Genomic DNA, 14,068 nt, shown 5'->3' on the forward strand with positions numbered 1-14,068 from the left:
ATCAACTCAAAAGTTTATTGGTCGCGCACACAGTTTAGCAGATGTTATAGCAGGTGCAGCAAAATGCTTATGTTCCTAGCTCCTAAGTATGCAGTAAAAAGTCAAACAAGTACACAAATAATTAACAAGTAAAAACAAGTACAATTTTGTTTTTGAAATGAAGAAAGTTGGGTAGTTAAATTGGATTCATCCCAAATGGCACTAACAGTAATCAAAATGCAACTTATACATCGTGCCTTTGGAAAGTAGTCATACTCCTTGAATTTCCACATTTTATGTTTTTGATCTACACACAACACCCCATAATGACAGAAAATGTTTCTACAAATGTTAGCAAATGTATTGAAAATTAAATACAGAAGTACATAAGTATTCACACCCTTGAGTCAATATATTTTAGAATCACCTTTGGCAGTGATTACAGCTGTGAATCTTTCTGTGTAAGTCTTTAAGAGCTTTGCACACCTAGATTGTATAATATTTGCACATTATTCTTCTAAAAACTATTCAAACTGTCAATTTGGTTGTTGATTATTACTGGACGGACAATTTCAAGTCTTGCCATAGATTCTCAAGCAGATTGAAGTCAACTAACTAGGCCACTCAGGAACATTCAATGTCCTCTTGGTAAGCATCTCATGCATATTTGGCCTCGTGTTTTAGGTTATTGTCCTGCTGAAAAGGTGTATATCTCCCAGTGTCTGTTAGAAAGCAGACAACCAGGTTTTCCTCTAGGATATTGCCTGTGCTTAGCTCTATTCTGTTTCTTTTTATCCCCAAACAACTCCCTAGTCCTAGCCGATGACAAGCATACCCATAACGATGCAGCCACCACCATGCTTGAAAATATGAAAAGTGGTACACAGTAATGTGTTGTGTTAGATTTGCCCTCAAACATATCACTTTGTATTCAGGACGTCCAAGTTAATTTCTTTGTTACATGTTTTGCAGTTTTACTTTAGTGCCTTGTTTGTATTTCTTATGAATCCCCATACTCTTCCTGGGTCCAGCAAAATTAAGGCAGTTTCTACAATTTTTAAAACATTACAATACATTCACAGACTGTGTGCCTTCAGGCCCCTACTCCACAACTACCACATAGACACAGTACAAAATCCATGTATGTGTGTATAGTGCGTATGCTATCGTGTGTGTGTATGCATGTGTCTGTGCCTATGTTTGTTTTGCTTCACAGTCCCCACTGTTCTATAATGTTTTTTATTTTTTTAAATCTAATTTTACTGTTTGCATGAGTTACTTGCTGTGGAATAGAGTTCCATGAAGTCATGGCTCTATTTAGTACTGTGTGCCTTCCATAGTCTGTTCTGGACTGTGAAGAGACCTCTTGTGGGGTATGCATGGGTGTCCGAGCTGTGTGCCAGTAGTTCAAACAGACAGCTCGGTGCATTCAACATGTCGATACCTCTCACAAATACAAGCAATGATGAAGACAATCTCTCCTCCACTTTGAGCCAGGAGAGATTGACATGCATATTATTATTATTAGCTCTCTGTGTACATCCAAGGGATACCTTTGCTGCCCCAATTTAAAATGTTCCCAAAGCCTTTTTTGTGGCATTTGACCACATGACTGAACAATAGTCTTGGTGAAAACAAACTAGGGCCTGTAGGACCTGCCTTGTTGACAGTGCTGTGAAGGTAGAGCAGCACCTTATCATAGACATACTTCTCCCCATCTTAGCTACTGTTGTATGAATATGTTTTTACCATGACAGTTTACAATACAGCATAACCCCAAGCAGTTTAGTCACCTGAACTTGCACAATTTCCACAATTTTTTTATAAGATTTAGTTCAGATTCCGGGTTTAGTGAATGATTTGTCCCAAATACAATTACTTTTAGAAATATTTAGGACTACCTTATTCCTTGCAACCCACTAAAACTGCAACTATCTGTTAACTTTTGCAGTCATTTCAGTCACTGTAGTAGTTGACATGTGTGGAGTCATCCGCATACAGCGACACTCTGGTTTTCCTCAAAGCCCGTGGCTTTAGTAAAGATGGAAAAGGTAATGGGCCTAGACAGCTGCCTTGTGGAATTCCTATTTCTACCTGGATTATGTTGGAGAGGCTTCCATTAAAGAACACCCTCTGTGTTCTGTTAGACAGGTAACTCTTTATGCACAATATGGCAGGGGGTGTAAAGCCATAACACATATGTTTTGCCAGCAGCAGACTATGATCGATAATGTCAAAGGCTGCACTGAAGTCTAACAAAAACAGCACCCCCAATCTTTATATCATCAATTTCTCAGCCAATCAGTCATTTGTGTAAGTGCTGTGCTTGTTGAATGTCCTTCTCTATAAGCATGCTGAAAGTTTGTCGTCAATTTGTTTACTGTAAAATAGCATTGTATCTGGTCAAACTATTTTTTCCAAAGGTTTACTAAGGGTTGGTAACAGGCTGATTGGTCAGCTATTTGAGCCAGTATAGGGGGCTTTACTATTCTTAGGTAGTGGAATGACTTGATTCCCTCCAAGCCTGAGTGCACACACTTTCTAGTAGGCTTAAATTGAAGCGGTGGCAAATAGGAGTGGCAATATCTTCCACTATTATCCTCAGTAATTTTCCATCCAAGTTGTCAGACCCTGGTGGCTTCTCATTGTTGACAGACAATATTTTTGTTCACCTCTTCCACACCAAGTTTTCGGGAATTTAAAATTACAACGCTCGTCTTTCATCATTTGGTCAGATATACTTGGATGTGTAGTGTCAGCATTTGTTGCTGGCATGTTATGCCTAAATTTGCTAATCTTGCCAATGAAAAAAATAATTAAAGTAGGTGGCAATATCAGTTGGTTTTGTGATGAATGAGCCATCTGTTTCAGAATTTAATTTAAGGTGCTCCAAAGCTTTTTACTATCATTCTATATTTATCTTAGTTTCATAGTGTAGTTTCTGCTTATTTTTATTCAGTTTAGTCACATGATCTCAATTTGCAATAAGTTTGCCAATCAGCTGTGCAGCCAGACTTATTTGCCATTATTTTTGTCTCATCCCTCTCAACCACACACTTTTTCAATTCCTCATCAATCATCACTGGGATTTAACAGTTTTATAATAATTTTCTTAATGGCTGCATACTTATTAGCAACTGGAAAAAGCAATTTCATAAATGTGTCAAGTGCAGTGTCTGTTTGCTTCTCATTACACACCACTGACCAACAAATATTATTTTCATCAACAACATATTGTATGACCTCTTTTACACTATATTAGGCCCAGCCTTTGTAACTTTGGTTTTCCTAGATATGGCTACTATATTGTGATCACTACAGCCGATGGATGTGGATACTGCTTTCAAGCTAATATCTGCAGCATTAGTAAAGATGTGATCAATACATGTTGATTTCATTCCTGTGCTGTTTGTAACTACCCTGATAGGTTGACTGGTAAAGAAAAGAAACCTGGTTCAGGTTATTTTTTTATTTAATCTTTATTTAAACTAGGCAATTCAGTTAAGAACTAATTCTTATTTTCAACGACGGCCTAGTCCGGCCAAACCCAGACGATGTTGGGACAATTGTGGGCCGCCCTATGGGACTCCCAATCATATACCTCTCAGGCTTCATTCTGCTCACTGTCATTTAGGTTAGTATTCTGGAAAAACTACAATGTTGTTGATCCATCCTCAGTTCTTATACCACAGACAAACTCTGTTTTAAAGCCACCATTGGCCTCATGGTGAAATCCCTGAGTGGTATCTTTGTAGTGAATGGGTGTAATTAAGCTCCCCCCCCCCACCCATCTACCAATAGGTGCCCTTCTTTGCGAGGAATTGGAAAACCTGCCAGGTCTGCATTGTTGAATCTGTGCTTGAAAATCCCTGTTAAACACAGCCATTGCACACAGAGTGAGTCCATGCAACTGATGTGACTTGTTAAGCACATTTGGAAATTTTGACATTATGGGCTATTGAATGCAAGCCATTGACAAAAACTCAACATAATCCATTTGCAATTCAGGCAGTAAGAAAAAGTCAAGGGGTGGGAATACTTTCTGAAAGTAAAATTATTTCCACAAGACATACTAAGAATGATCTGTACAGAGTAGATATATTAGTGAGCTATGTCAAGAATCAAGTAGATAAATGTGTGTAGAAACAGTGTAACTAAATACAAAGTACAGTAGTAGAAATATTACAATGAGCCACATCAGGAATACAGTATTTGTGTGTGTGTGTGTGTGTATGCGACTGTGTTAAATCAAATTTAATTGCATTGGTCACATACATATATTTAGCTGATGTTACGGCGCGTGTAGCGAACTGCTTGTAAAAAGTCATTTCTGGCTGTATGTAATAACAGAAAAAAAACACTGGGCTAATAACCTAAGAATTTTTTTTTTTTAAATACTGAAATTGTTTAGGAGCTAGAAGCAGAGCTGCAATGTCTATCGGTGCCATAGCAATGATGTGGGTGTGTGTGTAAGATAGCGTGTACGTGTGTTTTGTGTGAGTGTGCGTCACCTGGTAGACTGCTAGTGATTGCTGTTCAACAGTCTGATGGCCTGGTAATAGAAGCGGTTTCTTAGTCTCGGTCTTGGCACTGATGCACCTGTACTGACTCAGTCTGCTAGACGGTAGCTAAGTAAACAGTCCATGGCTCGGGTGACTGAGGTCCTTAATGGTCTTTTTGGCCTTCTTTTGACACAGAGCACTGTAAATGTCCTGGAGGGCAAGCAGCGGCCCCAGATGATACGTTGGGCTGACCGCACCACCCTCTGGAGAGCCATGCGGTTGAGGGAGGTGCAGTTTCCATACCAGCCAGTGATGCAGTCTGACAGAATGCTCTGGTGCATGTGTAGAAGTTTGTGAGGGTCTTACCGAATTTCTTCAGCTGCCTGAGGTTGAAGAGGCACAACAGCAGCCGCGCAGTCATGAATGAACAGGGAGTACAGGAGGGGGAACACCTGCCTGCTTGGCAGAGGTGTTGTTGCCTACCCTCACCACCTGGGGTTCTGACCCAAGACCCTGAGCTTAGTGACAAGTTAATGCTCGTGTGGCTGAAGGGAAAGGAAGCAAGTACCCGAAGCAACATCTAGTGGAAAGCCTTCCCAGGGGAGTGGAGGCTGTCATAGCAGGAAAGGGGGGACCAACTCGATATTAATGCCCATGATTTTGGAATGAGATGGTCGACGAGCATGTCCCCACATTCTTTTGGCCATGTAGTGTTTGCGCATGCGTGCGTGCGCACATGTGTATATATATATATATACATACATACATACATACATACACACCAGTTGAACTCAGAAGTTTACACTAAATAGGTCAGAGTTATTAAATCGTGTTTTTCAACCACTCCACAAATTTCTTACTATAGTTTTTGCAAGTCTGTTAGGACATCTACTTTGTGCATGAGTAATTTTTCCAACAATTGTTAACAGAGATTATTTCACTGTATCACAATTCCAGTGGGTCAGAAGTTTACATACACTAAATTGACTGTGCCTTTAAACAGATTGGAAAAAAATCCAGAAAATGATGGCATGGCTTTAGAAGCTTCTGATAGGCTAATTGACATCATTTGAGTCAATTGGAGGTTTACTTGTGGATGTATTTCAAGGCCTACCTTCAAACCCAGTGCCTTTTTGTTTGACATCATGGAGAAAAAAAAACAGAAATCAGCCAAGACCTCAGAAAAAAAAAACAGTTTAAATGCATTTGGCTAAGTTGTATGTAAACTTCCAACTTCAACTGCACACAGAGACCCCAAATATATATAGCTTATTTCTCTCAAATTTGTTTATACCCATTAGAGAGCAGTTCTTCTTTCCCAAGATAATCCAGCCACCTGGAAGGTGTGGCATATCAAGAAGCTCATTAAACAGCTTGATCATTAAACAGGTGCACCTTGTGCTGGGAACAATAAAAGGCCACTAAATTGGCATGCCGACTGCAGGAATGTCCACCAGAGCTGTTGCCAGAGAATTGAATGTTAATTTCTCTACCATAAACCGCGTCCAATGTCATTTTAGAGTTTTTGGCAGTACAGCCACTGGCCTCACACATCCTGCTTCTTCATCTGCGGGATCGTCTGAGAGCAGCCACCCAGACAGCTGAAACATTTCTGCACAATTTGTCAGAAACAGTCCCAGGGAAGCTCATCTGCGTGCTTGTTATCCTCACCAGGGTCTTGACCTGACTGCAGTTCGGAATCGTAACCGACTTCAGTGGGCAAATGCTCACCTGGGAAGGTGTTCCACTAGATGTTAGAGTTAGAACTAGAGGTCGACCGATTATGATTTTTCAACATCGACACTGATTATTGGTGGTCCAAAAAAAAGCTGATACCGATAAAAAAAATTCTATATATTTGTAATAATGACAATTACAACAATACTGAATGAACACTTATTTTAACTTAATATAATACATCAATAAAATCAATTTAGCCACAAATAATGAAACAATGCAAAAACAGTGTTGGAGAAGAAAGTAAAAGGTGCAATATGTGCCATGTAAAAAAGCTAACGTTTAAGTGCCATGCTCAGAACATGAGAACATATGAAAGCTGGTGGTTCAATATTCCCAGTTAAGTTTTAGGTTCTAGTTATTATAGGAATTATGACATGTAGACTCTCTCTCTATACCGTTTGTATTTCATATACCTTTGACTATTGGATGTTCTTATAGGCACTTTAGTATTGCCAGCCTAATCTCGGGAGTTGATAGGCTTAAACAGCGCTGTGCTTCAAGCTTTGCTAAGAGCTGTTTGCAAACGCAGTAAAGTGCTGTTTGAATAAATGCTTACGAGCCTGCAGCTGCCTTCCACCGCTCAGTCAGACTGCTCTGTCAAATCAGACTTAATTATAATAAACACAGAAAAACAAGCCTTCGGTCATTAATATGGTAAAATCCGGAAACTATCATTTCTGAAAAACAAAACATTCATTCTTTCAGTTAAATACGGAACCATTCCATATTCTGTCGAACGGGTGGCAACCCAAGTCTAAATATTGCTGTTACATTGCACAACCTTCAATGTCAAGTCATAATTCTGTACAATTCTGGCAAATTAATTACAGTCTTTGTTATGAAGAAACAGTCCGCAACGAGCCAGGCGGCCCAAACTGCTGCATATACCCTGACTCTACTTGCACTGAACGCAAAGGTAGTGACAACTTCCCTAGTTAACATTGCCTGCTAACATGCCTTTATTTAACTAAATATGCAGGTTTAAAAAATATATACTTGTGTATTGATTTTAAGAAAGACTGATGTTTATGGTTAGGTACATTTGTGCAACGACTGTGCTTTTGTTAAATCGTCACCCGTTTGGCGTAGTTGAAGTAGGCTGTGATTCGATAAATAAACAGGCACTGCATTGATTATATGCAACGCAGGACAAGCTAGTTAACCTAGTAATATCATCAACCATGTGTAGTTAACTAGTGATTGTGAAGATTGATTGCGTTTTTTATAAGATAAGTTAATGCTAGCTAGCAACTTACCATGACTCATTGCAGCCACAAGATCCTTTTGACACTGCACTCATGTAACAGGTGGTCACAGCCTGCCATGCAGTTTCCTCATGGATTGCAATGTAATCGGCCATAATCAGCGTCCAAAAAGGCCGATTACTGATTGCTATGAAAATTTGAAAATCGTCCCTAATTAAAATCGGCCATGCCGATTAATCGGCCGACCTCTAGTTGGAACATTGCTGCGGGGACTTGTTTCCATTCAGCTACAAGAGCAAGAACAGGTTGGTATAATGGTAAAGACTATGTAAATATTGTGACCTCGAAGAAATAGAAAATGAAATAAATGTTATCCTCCATTGCCCTTTCTACCACGATATACGCTTGCTCTTATTCCAGAAAGCCCAACAGATATACCTTGGCATTACGTGGCTGAGCCATGAGGAGAAACTTAAATAATTAATCTATTGTGTATTTACATTTGCGGAATTTTACGATAAAGCCTGGAATAAAAGAAAATGGGAGACTAATTAAATTATAAAAATATGCAAATAGCACATATGCACAGTTTATAGACTGTGTGTAGGCCTGTCTCACACTTGAACCATCTCTTTGTGTCAGACTTGTATTTATCTATGTATTTTTACTGCTCTAGGGTTATAATTATTGCTTGGATAACCTTATTTACTATTTATGCATTGATTTATGCGGTGTGCAATGCACAGAACACCGGAATAATTATTACTAAATTATCACAGAGAATTACTGTAATGTTTGTTAATTGGCACAGAAATAACATGTAATTCATACATTCAACAAAACAAATAGATGGACACCACCATTCAAAAACTGCAACTCGTTTTTGGAACTCATTACCCTACTTCAAATCAACCAGTCCACTTTGTATCGGTCTCAGAATGGAGAATAACAACGGCCCAATGTATTTCTCCCATGAGTTGGGCAAGAGATGTGTTGGTGGAATTTCGGTAGAATTCTCCTTACATTTCCTTTGTTAAAATCCCCAGCTACAACGAATGCAGCCTCGGGATATGCCGTTTCCAATTTATTCAAAGTCCCACCACTTCAATCCCTGACAAAGGACGTGTCCCAACTGGCATTACTTTTAATCAGAGTCCTATTGAGCCTCGTCAAAAGTAGTGCACGATAAGTATAATAGAGGGCAATTTGGGATGCAGAGAGTCTTTACTTAGTGCACCAACTCGCCAGCAAGAACCAATCAAGACAAGTTACCTCTGTTTCTGCTACACAACAAACCCATTGCAGCTGAGGACTCTATTCCTATACTCTATTTCTAATTACGCATTAAACGAATGATGCTACCCTCAGGCCATACAAGAAAACATATGAGCGATGGGCTTATCAGATATGGATCTTGCCTAGACAAAGATTCCTTTTTTGAAGGGTAATAATCAGGGGTGCAACTTTCACTGGGGACGTGGGGGACATGTACCCTACACATTTTGAAATTGCATTTTTGTCCCCCCCCCCCCCCGCCCAGTTTTATAATTGGAATGTGATACAAAACAAGGCAACGGACCTTGCGGACATCTCCGAGCGGCCGGGTAGGCTGTTTGGAGTGTTCATCCAACTGGATAATTATTAGATATGTTTTTATAATAACCCCACTCCTAATAATAATAATAATAACCCCACTGCTTAGCCCCTGGTATTAATGGAGGAGTTACTTGAAGCCATGTTCATATTCAGTCTCGAGGATCTAGATCAATTAGCATGCCGCCTTGTATTCCTATAAGTACACAAAACTAAATACAACGCCAGCAAACTTCTGACGTGCCGCCAATAAAAAAAAACTACTTTCAAATCGTCATCTCAAAGACCATTTGAATAGTGCCAAGTAGATGGATTTACCGTCTACTGAACATGTCATCTGGAGATAATTTATATGACCGTCGTCTCCTCTTCAATTCAGTTTCGCCTCAATATATGCACCTTGGTTAGAGAGCAAGGTAATGGCTGTATTCGTTTCACCAAATTGTGTTGTGTCAACAAAAATACTTGTAGAATTGTCCTTCATAAATGATGCCACATTGTGAATCACATGATACAGTACACTCCTCCCCCATAGGATTGAGGTGTATTAGAACATGTATTCTCTACCGACCAGAATTACCTGGAACAGATAGTCTGACTGTACACTGAGGGCTGACCTCACAGGCCTGATTAAGACAGAACACAATTATGTCCTCCACCTGTCCCTCGCTCACTTTCTCCGAATCTCTCTGCCCTCTCCCCCACCTCCCTCTCTCTCTGTTTAAGTGGGTTGTGTTTGTTGAGGCCAGCCTTGGGGCGACTCAAACAGGAGTGTGCCACGTTCTGATTTTCAGAAGCCCCCAGGGGAGGTGAAGAACCCCCCCAAAAAAACATTGAAAATAACCAGACATACTAAAACACAAGGTCTTCCCCAAAACCTTCCTTTTCTTTTATTAAAATGGATAGCTCAGTCATGGTACAAAACGTGCAGCAAAACGGTTAGTTTTTTTGCCTGTTATGTATAGCCATTTTACCCCAAAATATAAAAAGCACAGCCTTTAGATGATCGTAGAGGAACCGGCCTAAGAATGTCATCTCCAATACACTAAGGGGGGTTGTCGGCTTGTTCACTTGGAGTCAAGTTCTCCGTTTATAGCTGGTGTCAGACAAGAGTGCATAATTGTAAATGTATTTAAAGTTAAATTGTAGGCTACATAGTGCTACATAGTTAACATAATGAATATGAGCATCAAACATTGTGACATGGGCTGCTGCGGTACTTCTTTCAATACCAAACCATTTCACCTAAAAAGTGTCCGTATCCATCTAAAGCATGTCATGCTTTAAGTTCCCCTTTAATCAAAGTTGCCAGGTGGTTTCACATGGTGTGAAGAACCCCTGAGAAAAATGCAGACATACAGTACCAGTCAAACGTTTGGACACCTAATTCAAGAGTGTGCAAAGCTGTCAAGGCAAGGCTACTTTGAAAAATCTAAAATATATTTTGATTTGTTTAACACTTTGATTACTACATGAATCCATGAGTTATTTCAGTGTTGATGTCTTCACTATTATTCTACAATATAAAAAAAATAAAGAAAAATCCTTAAATGAGTAGCTTGTCCAAACTTTTGACTGGTATTGTACATTGCCACAAACACTTATACCCCTATATGGCCATCAGCAGCATGTCAGAAAGGGGAGGTTGAAATGCGACTCCTGTTTGAAGACTGAGGGTGTCGAAACATGGCAAGTGTCAACCAGTGGATGAGAGTGTCAATCCATTAGGACTCTAGCCACCACGCAACTCCCAGTAACCTTAGCTTCTAAACTTCAATATGAAGCATGTACAAATTCAATGGGTTCCATTTTGTTCTATCTGCTAAAATATCACTTCAATGCTTAAAGCTGCAATCTGACGTTTAAACAAAAAAAGTGTTCTCCCTGCTGCTTTTTCAGTAAAAAGCTGAGGGATGGTCTGGAGAAATGTAACCACTCAAATTCAGAGCGCTAGGGGTGGTGAGGAGTATTTTTCCCTGCTCTGCTGATGAGTAAATAAAGAAATACCATTCTTTTGGGATTCAACGGCCATTATGCTGAGATGGTATTGAAGAAATGTGTTGTTTCATCATCTTTATGTTGTGATTCAAAATATATACTGTATATATTTATTCAATAAAAAGGTTCATTTGCAGTCCTGTGGTTGACAGTTAAAACAGTGTCACTTCCAAAACGTCACAGAAGCATGGCAGGGAGATGACATGCATGTACAGACCTACAGTAGAGCTGAAGTAACAGTACAAGTTTCTGTAGTTGAGCACAAGTTTGTAAAGATGTCAGAGGGAATCATTGAAAAGACTATGAACCTACTGCAATAAAGAATACAGACATTGATGGCCAAATGTATGACAATGTAAGAGCCTTCATGCCCATTCCAAGAAAATGAGTTGTTGCTCAACATTCAGAACAATTTCAGTGGTGGAAGAGACCCTTTGGAGATGCTGCAGTGTGTTTGGGGCTGCTGTATGTTCTGCTGCTGGTTGGGATCACAGGCCTGTGTCTACTATGGCATCATTGGTCATTACTCTACAGAGAGACCAGCTATAGACCAGTTACAACATCCTGACTAAAGACAAAGACCAGCTACAGAATAGTTTTAAAATGATGACCACTGAGAAAGTTCAGTCCAGGAATAGTCTAAAATGCCACTACTACGGAGAGAGACCAGCTACAGATCAGGCTTAGGTTCTGCGAGAATCCCTGTCTGGACAGATGGTGGAAGATTAGCACCAGCTGTTGTGTGTCCTCCAAGAAGAACACAGGTGGGGTTGGTCAAGCAGAATGCATAGCAATGGGTGCTAACGTCGTAATCATAAACAGCGGAGAAGACAGATATTCACCCACGATGGAATTAACAAGAATGTCTGGATTTGTATCATTAAAACAAGGGAACCTGGGTGTGTGTTGACAACACACCATTTAGAACTGCAAATTGGATGGAAGAGGAACAAAATGACAAGTGTGTTGAGATCTCACAGGCAGCATCAGACCCATTAAAGAGATAGTCAATGTAGTCAAAATAACTGTCTGTGAAAAAGTGTTCACACAGTAATTATAATAGCTACTGTAAGCCCCTATCTTATGGAGTTGCATTGGTTATCCATGAGAGGTTTAAGCTGTTTTTGTTCCCATTTGATTTCGTTAAAGAGGCCAGGGCTATGTGGAGTTTGTCCACTGGTCATCAGGACCAGGGGAGTGGAGTGGTGGTTGAATATGCTCCAACTGTGGTCTAACTAGCTATGTCACATTATTGTATGCATGTAACAATGATATATTTAAAAATTACCCTTCAAATGACAGATTATTTTTTGCTTCCATTCTGTTGTATATGTACCATGTGTACATTATGCTTTAAATACATATATACAATGGGATTTAAAAAAAAGATAGTTCAAAGGATAGTTAAACATTTTACTTGTGTCACGCCTCTTAAAAAAAAATCACAATGGTGCCGTAACGGCAGCCAGAAGCTGATCATTCGTGTAAATGTTGAACATTGTACTCCCCCCCCATCCACCGTTTAACGCCACATTTAGATTACAATCCGATCATCTTAATGGCGAAACCAGTTTGTGAATGGTACTGTTTGGAACATTGCCATGAAAGCGGCTCAAGGTTGAGGAGATGAGGACTGTGATGTCTCGTCGTGGTGAAGCGCCAGCTACTCCGTACCCATCGGCGGTATTGGAGGATAAGCTACATATCAACTGAGCCAAGTGGCTATACATGGAAAGGCATTACGTCGGTGACTGCGAGATTAGTAGCTGAGGCTCCTGAACTTGTCCGTGTCTGACTGATCATCTGAATCCCCTGCCTGCTACCGTGACGCTCACTCCACTGATAATATTGACGTCCCTCCCTCCACTCCATCCCGAACTGCTTCAATCAACTCTTCATCCATCACTCTATTTTCCTCTAAATAAATATTTTATTTGACTTTTTACGGCAATTCAACTTTTAGCTAGATCAAATAAACATTCCTAAACCTTACCATCATTGACATTCAGCTTTGTTTTAGATAGTTCAAATCTTGGGTTGCCGACTACCCGAAGTCCAGCAGTGGAGGCTCCTCAGAGGAGGACCATCCTCCAAAGTGAATTTCATAAAACATTTTTATAGTGGAACATTAAAAGAAAAGTGATACTTTTCAAATAAAACACTAAATATATTCACATCAACAAACAATTGATTAAACCACACTGTTGCAATGACAACAGCACTCTGTACGGTAGCACCATGGTGTAGCTGGATGACAGCTAATTTCCATCCTCCTCTGGGTACATCGACTTCAATACAAAACCTAGTGGGCTCGTGGTTCTCACCCGTTTCCATAGACTTACACAGTAATTATGACAACTTCCGGAGGATGTCCTCCAACCTAGCAGAGCTCTTGCAGCATGAACTGACATGTTGTCCACCCAATCAAAGGATCCGTGAATGAATCTAGTACTGAAAGCATAAGCTACAGCTAGTTAGCACTGCAGTGTATAACATGTGGTGAGTAGTTTACTCAAAGAGAAAGACAATAGTTGAACAAATTCATTCCTGAAAAATTAAGGAGATGCAAGAGAGCTAGCTAGTTTAACCTACTCAATCACCTGGCTCCAACAGAGGGGGATGTTATGTTAGCCAGCTGGTAATGGCTATCCAACAATAGAGCTCTTCCATGCCAAGGTAAGCTTCTGGTTTTATAAATGTATTGCCACCGGGGCCTGCCATTGCGTAACTGTTAAACTGCATGATTGTAGCGGGTTTACTAACGCGTTAGCTACTACAACTATGTTGACTTGACGTTAGCTAATATGGTGACAACGATGTATGCTGTGTGTAGTGGTTAGCCGTGATGATATGTTTGGAAAGGTTTTTTCGCCTTGTCACAGACAGCGGTTATAATGTGCACTGAAGTCCACAACAGAAGGGAAACGGTGAGAGGAGAGCGCATAGATGCGAGAAGGAATTATCCAACGATCAAAGGGATCATGCTGTTTGTATGTGGCTGCTATGAAAGTGACCTGTTTTTTTGGTGTGTGATCAGGGGTGTATCCATTC

The 14,068-nt window shown here is 40.1% G+C and overlaps 1 protein-coding gene across 5 annotated transcripts in view; it reads right to left on the reverse strand.

Moving 5' to 3' along the window:
• snx7 (sorting nexin 7) overlaps positions 1-14,068 on the reverse strand; it is a 36,171-nt gene that overhangs the window by 4,186 nt on the left and 17,917 nt on the right. The gene's annotated exons all lie outside the window — the stretch shown is intronic.

The sequence above is a fragment of the Oncorhynchus kisutch genome, linkage group LG18, assembly GCF_002021735.2.
Source record: "Oncorhynchus kisutch isolate 150728-3 linkage group LG18, Okis_V2, whole genome shotgun sequence".
Lineage (NCBI taxonomy): Eukaryota > Metazoa > Chordata > Actinopteri > Salmoniformes > Salmonidae > Oncorhynchus > Oncorhynchus kisutch.